Here is a 7,055-nt window from a genome sequence, read left to right on the forward strand (position 1 = left end):
GTCCTAGACACTCTCTTGGTTGCCTTTCATGCAAGGTTAGTCCTAGACGCTCTTTTGGGTGTTGGGGCCTCTTCCATCACAATCTACATGAAAAACTCAAATCTGTTTTTTTGTATTAAAACAAAGTTGTTTGTTGCAAAATCTTAACAAACTATTAATTTCATTTTAAGATTGGTCAAAGCATTAAAAATTGGAGCGTAAACAGTTAGAAAAACATTTAATGCTCAGTCAAAGCACAAAACAGTTTTCTGTTATGCTCCCAAAAAAAACAATCGGTTGTTTCCACGAATCAATCGGTTGTTTTGGTTTGACAGCAACTCAACCATTAAAAACAGTTTTCAACCTTTCTAAAAACACCTAAGTATAAAACAATCGGTTGTTTTAAAACAATCGGTTGTTTCGACAAAACAACAGGTTGTTTTTCACTTAGTTTGAGAAACACTTTTCATTTAAAAGGTTTGAGAATGCTTATGCTTTGGATTCAATCAAGAGTGGATATATACAATTAATCTACCCCAGATCCTATCTAAAGATAGCTCACCAACAACGAGCACATCCAGCCTTTCATCAACCTTCAAAGGGTTTGGATTCTTCAAAGCTTGAACACACTTGGTTCAACAATGAGGTGTCAAAGATCGATCGGAACATGATCTGGGAGGATGTTCTGGTAAGCTTTACATTATTATTGTTACCATATAATGCTTTTTAATATTCATTGATTAATTTTAATTTGGTGATGTTATTTTCCAGGAAAACTTTGAAATTCCTTATGTGGAACCGCTTTGATAAAAGATTATATCCAATATCGGACTTAAATTTCGTCACTTTAAGTCAAGACTGACTTCGAGATAAATTTTTGGCGACCTTAAAGACGAAAATCCATGTTTAAAGTACAAACATATTGATGAAGAAACATGGTGTCTTTTTAAAGAAAGCTGTGAAAATGAGGCTTGAATGGTTAGTGAAGTAACTTAACTATTTTTATTTATATAACATTAATAATTTTATCTTATTTAATTCACTTTTTTTATTTCAATTATGAATGGATCGTCGGAAGAAAGTGTTAGAATATATAGCCTTAAATGAGAAGGGGGTGAATTGTTTAAGAGAGGTTTTTGAAAACATTTTCAAGTTTAACAAAATTCTTTGTGTGAATCCAGAACAGGAATCAAGTTTGCCAAGAATTTCAGCAACAAAATAGCAAAGCAACAGAAAAACAATCGGTTGTTACTTCGAAACAATAGGTTGTTTATACCAGAAAAGCTAAAAACATAAATTAAATGAGTTCAAAGTAAGAGAGAGATACACCAACAGTTTATACTGGTTCACTCTTAAGCCAAGAGCTACATCCAGTCCCCAAAATACCACTGGGTAATCCACTAAGCAATCAAACCAGATTACCTAACACAAACCACCAATGTAGTGACCTTGAACCCTTCAAGAAACACACTACCTTTGGCAAAAGACACCAAGAGTATTGATCTTGACCACCTCAAGAATACACAACACTCCTTGGTAACACAACACCAGAAATACAACAGGTTTAGAAGGGATTACACTTGTTCATAGTACAAAATGAAATCAATACTATTGCAGTCCTATTCCTGTCTTTTTGAAAACCCAAAGCTTGATGTTAATGTTCAAATCTTAGGATCAACTACGACACAACTGAAAAACTCAAATCTTCTTGCATGTTTGAAAACATAAACAAACCATTTATACTTTCCAAATATTGGTCAAAGCAATTAATAAAGGAGTTTATTTATTTGAAAAACATTTAAAGCAGATCCAACATTCAAAGAAACAATCGGTAGAAACCATGAAACAAGAGATTGTTTGGGTTGACTTAAATTAAAACAGTTTTCAACCTTTTCAAAAACTCCTAAGAGTAATACAACCGGTTGATTCGACAAAACAACAGGTTGTTTTTCACTTAGTTGAAAAACACTTGATTTCAAAAACTTGAGCAATCACTGTTGGTGGAAAAGGGGAAAATCTATACAGGGGACGTTGTCTGAGAATGTGGAAACAGAGGTCACTTCTCCTCCATCACCACCTTTTCGCCATGTAAAATGGCAGAGGGCCCAAATTAAAAAGTCGAGTGCACCAAGTTTTGAGCAATCCGGTGTTATCATCGAAATTTTTTTAAGTTATTTTTAGTTTTTTTCATTTATTTTAAAACATTAATTATATTAAAAACTGATATGATTTTTTGTCTCTTGCAAGATTCCTTGGAATCCCAAGGTAATTTTGTTCTTCAAGGTCGTCATGATATCCTGGTTGGAGCAATTAGATGACCTTAGCATTGTGGTCGTGTTCGTGCAGCTGGATAAGGGGTTGGAATTAAACTATATTTTGAAGTTTCAAAATGACAGTCATCCTTCTCCCCCAAAGAGAGCGAAGCTCAAATGAAGACTAAGATACGTGAAGAATTAATGGAGGAAATGAGAAAGGAGATTGATCGGATGCGGCTAAAGATGAGAAAGGAGAATGACCGAATGCGACAAGAGTTTCTATTGCAATAACTTTGTTCTGAGTCGATTCAACCACTTGTTAGTCCCACTCCCAAGAGCACAAAGGGGAGTTGTGTGGCTCCTACAACATCAGGGGATGATATCATTGGGGAAACGAGGGAATGTGAGCTACTGGTAGCGGCCAACAAGCTTCCTCAGGTGGTGGCCTTTGGAAAAGTCTATGAAGAGGCCACCACCTTACATAATGTTCCTGTCTCCTCTGATGTGGCAAAGGTAACAGTTGAAAAAGTACGAGTACCTGATGCTCGTGTTCCACTACCTTCAGATGAGGTAACCACTGTGGTTGATGCATTTCAGACATTCGTTGCCTGACCCAGACACCTCATTCGATTGATGCCACAACCTCATGTAATAATTTCATTTCATTGGTATTAATTTATATTTATATATACATATAATTTTATACAAATGTTCTTTATTTTGTAGAAACCTCTTCGGAAATCAGGTCTGGAGAAGAAGTATGAGGTTCCAGTTGACGATCCTATAACTTCCTTAGCTCTAGTTGCTAGACAGATTGGTCATGATCCTTTTGAAGTTTCGTGGGATGATATGTTTTTTCAAATAAACACTGAACTACCACTGTTCATGTACAACAAAAATTTATTAGAATTTGTAGCTAGGGATTAGGAGCTCAATATAAATATAATTTAATTTTTTATGATGTAAGTATATTTACCTATATTTCAAAGCACTTTATGTTAAATTATTATTGATTATGCTTTAACTAATAACTTCTAGGTTTTTGCATGGAGTCTCACTGAGTAGAAGGAAAATGTGTATGGATTCTTAAATCCTGCATATACTAATCCCGTTGGACCAATGTCATATGAGACCTAAGCATACATCACTAACACGCTGGAAAAAGAGGGAAAACAAATTTATTTATGCCCTTATATTAATGAGTAAGTTTAATTATATGTCGTCAATTATTACTATTTCATGTTTTAAATATTTACTAACTCTTTTCATGGATGATATAGGCATCATTGGCAGTTACTTGTCTTATCAATGGTTGATAAGACTGCTGTGTGGTTTTGTTCCCTACACAAGAGGATACCCACAAATCTTAAGAGTATCATTGATATGTAAGTACACTATAAACTTAAGTTTGTATGTAACTAAATAACCATCTACTAACTAGGTTTTTTGTATTAACCAGTTCATGGCGTGGATATAACATCCTAAAAGGTCGATCCAGTTCAAATTGAACTGGATAAGAATAAAGGTTTGTATTTTTTTTCTTTCACTTTTCATTGTTTATCAATATACTAACTTTTACTTTTTATTGAATTATAGTGTAATAAACAACCATGAAGCTATGAGTGTGGCTATTACATTATGCAACGGATGATTATCATTGTAAGACTAGATGTTAAAACTGGTTGGAAAGAGGTAACATGATATGTTAAATTATATTTATAATTCTTGAACATATATATATCTTAAAACTAATTTATGTCAACTATATTTTGAAATGCAGTTATTCACGAAAGAAATACCAATGAGTTCGGGAGCCATATCATATATGAGACATTCTTGGTCCACATATTTCATAAATTTTTATAACTCTAGGATAGTGGATCAATAATGTAGCGATTATATGTAATTTGATTAGTGTTTGTAATGTACACTTCGACCAATATATATTTGATTCTCTGAATTTATGTATTTGTTGGTTGGGTATATATAATTGAACAGGTTAATTTATATGGGATAAGCACAAAACAGATTGCACTAAAAAAATATCACTATTTACAAGTGCGGTTGACCAAAAACACCTTTGTGCGTCTACAATAGTCTCACGCCCAAGAATCCCTACGTTCAGTCGTGCTTTCCCTTGAAACACCTGAAAACACAAAGACAAAGTGGCGCCCTAGAGGTAGTTCGCTCAAGTCAATCTTAGGGCTGGGAAACACCAAAACTCTTTAACGTAAGGCTGTAACTCTGTGTGTTAAGCGGCGCAAATGAATAGTGTACCTTACTAAGTTCGTTACTTCCCTTTATATAGGTTGAAACTAGGGTTTCCAATGTTTCCATTAACCAAAATAGGCTTCTTAAAGGGGTGGGCCCCAGCGCCGCAGTTACCCACTCTTAGGATAACCTAACGCGTGGGGTTCCCTAACTGGAGTGCAACCTCTGACGGGGTGACCACCTGGATGCCTCCTCGTGCACCTGATTGCTGGGGTCACCCGCCTTAGGAGCACCCTAGCTGTTCACGTGCCATGCATGCAACTCACCCCTGGAACGTGACCTTCACAGGTCGTATCTTTCCAGTGGCTCTATACTTGTGTTACGCCTGAACGCGTCATCCACTCCACATGCATGGACTCTCGTGACCTAGGCTTCTCCCTTACTGTTAACTGGTACGTAATCTGGGATCCACCTCTCGTGGCCCACCTCTGCTATTCGAGTCCCCAATGTCTGACCTCTCCACGCTGCTCAGTGGTACGTCGGTACATCCTGGTGACCGATGTCTGACCACTCTTTGGTTCCTTAGCGCGCGTTCCTCGCAAGACACTGACCCACGCTGCTTGTGAGACCCCGCTTACATGGGCCCTACATTACTAGTGGTCAACGACGCCCGAGGACTGGTCGGTACACAAGCCCCCCAGTATTGAGCTGTAACTTGTTTAGCGAAGAGACTAAGTTCTCGCCCTTGGTGACCTACGTGGCTCTGTATGACAGGACACGAATAGTGCGCCAAAGTGACGCCTCTCTAAGCCTGCCTTAACTGCGCACATGTGTTTTGATCAACGACCAAGGCTTAACGTCGCTCGCGCTTCTTTGTTTACGTTAAGTATTCGAAAACACGTGCTTCCAATCACTGTTCCATCATTCTCTGAAACAACCTTGATTGCTTCGTCTTCTTCCTCAAGCGCTTTCGCGCTTCCCTCTACAAATTCCAGAACCTTCATCCTACTTGATCAAAAGGTACGAACATTAACTATTGATCGCACTTATCTATCTATTCTGATGCTTGATAACTGTCTGGGACTGTTTAAACTCCTTGCATTTAAACTCTCTCTATTGTTCATCGTTCTCTATTCCTCAGGGTCCTCTTCGAGTGTGCGGTTTTCCTGGTTTTGCACTGAGTTACGCCACAGCCTCTTTTTGAACCTTCGTTCCCTTCTTTTTCTTGTATTCTAACTTTCTTAAACATGGCTCGAACGAAAACGACATCCATCCCTCCATCCAAAGTAGATTACAAAGCCTTGTACCCTTGGGCTTCTGTGGAGCTTCTCACAGAGTTCTCCACCCTCACCTCTAGCGAGGATGTGAGGAAACACAGAGACCGAGAGCCTGACTGTGTAGGGCGTGTCTTCAAGCGGGAGAGCGAAGATCATGTTTCCGTTCGACCCTGCGCTAAGAGAGAACCCGTGTGCTCCAATGAACGGACTCTCTTGGACGACTTCACACTCTACTGGGTGAGGAAGTTAGGGTTCAAGAAACCCAGGACTCTCGAGGACCTGACTCCTTATGATCGCGAGTTCTGTCAGGTCCTTACTAGCCCGGGGGAAGTGTTCAACACTGTCCAAATGATCAAGCATGAGTATGATATTGAGGCCCTCAAGGGCTATATTGGTATCGTCTTCACCCCGTCTTGCATGGTTGTGCCTGTTATCATACTATTATGCTTGCACACTCTGCCTCTTTGTATTTGTATGTTTACCCCCATGTTCTAGATTCCTAACCTCTTATATTCTGAAATTTATGCGTAGGGATGATGCTGAATGAGGAGAAACGAGCCAAGCTGGCTGGCGCCCTTACTCGCCGTCAAGGGGTGTCTGGGGGTGTGCGCACCTCTGCTCCTCACGCCCTTGTGTTTGCTGCTGCTGCGCCCTCCCCTACTCCTTCCACTCCTAGTGTCACGGTCCCTCTTGCCACCGCCCAAGCATTACCCGCTCCACTTTTTTGTGAGAGAAAGGTAGTGGAGATCGAATCTAATGAAGACTCCGCTGAGGGGCCGGTCTTCAAGAGGCTTAGGCCTATAACGGCGATGGCCTACCACTTCTCCACTGTTGGCCGACCGGCATCGCTCCGAGACCAAATGCCAAGCGCTTCCTCGCCCCCTGACCTCTTTGCGCTTGAAGATGGTGGTGAGAGCACCCCTGCAGTCCCATCCGCCCCCGAACTACCCGTTGTTCTGCAACATGCCCTCGAAGGCTTCAAACTAGGGGTGACGGAGGACTCGGATTAAACCGTGGCGAGGGAAAGGCTGTGTCTCAATTTTTGGGCTCTCCTTACTCAATCCAACGCCCTCATAACTAGGACTGAGGCGAGGGTGGCGCTGGTAGAGGAAAAGCTAAGGAAGAAACAACCCTATTGGCTCGTGCGTTCACTACCTGCGAGACCGCACTGAAGCAGGAGTTGACTACCTCCGCCTAGCTGGAAAGGACCTCTCCAAACGACTTCATGACAAGAGCCAAGAAGCTACCGAGCCGGAGGCAAAAATCCTGCCCCTGCGAACCCGGGCCATCGAGTTGGAAGATGGCGAGGCTTGAAGATAGGTCCACCAATCAA

This window comes from Phaseolus vulgaris, chromosome 11, assembly GCF_000499845.2.
Source record: "Phaseolus vulgaris cultivar G19833 chromosome 11, P. vulgaris v2.0, whole genome shotgun sequence".
Lineage (NCBI taxonomy): Eukaryota > Viridiplantae > Streptophyta > Magnoliopsida > Fabales > Fabaceae > Phaseolus > Phaseolus vulgaris.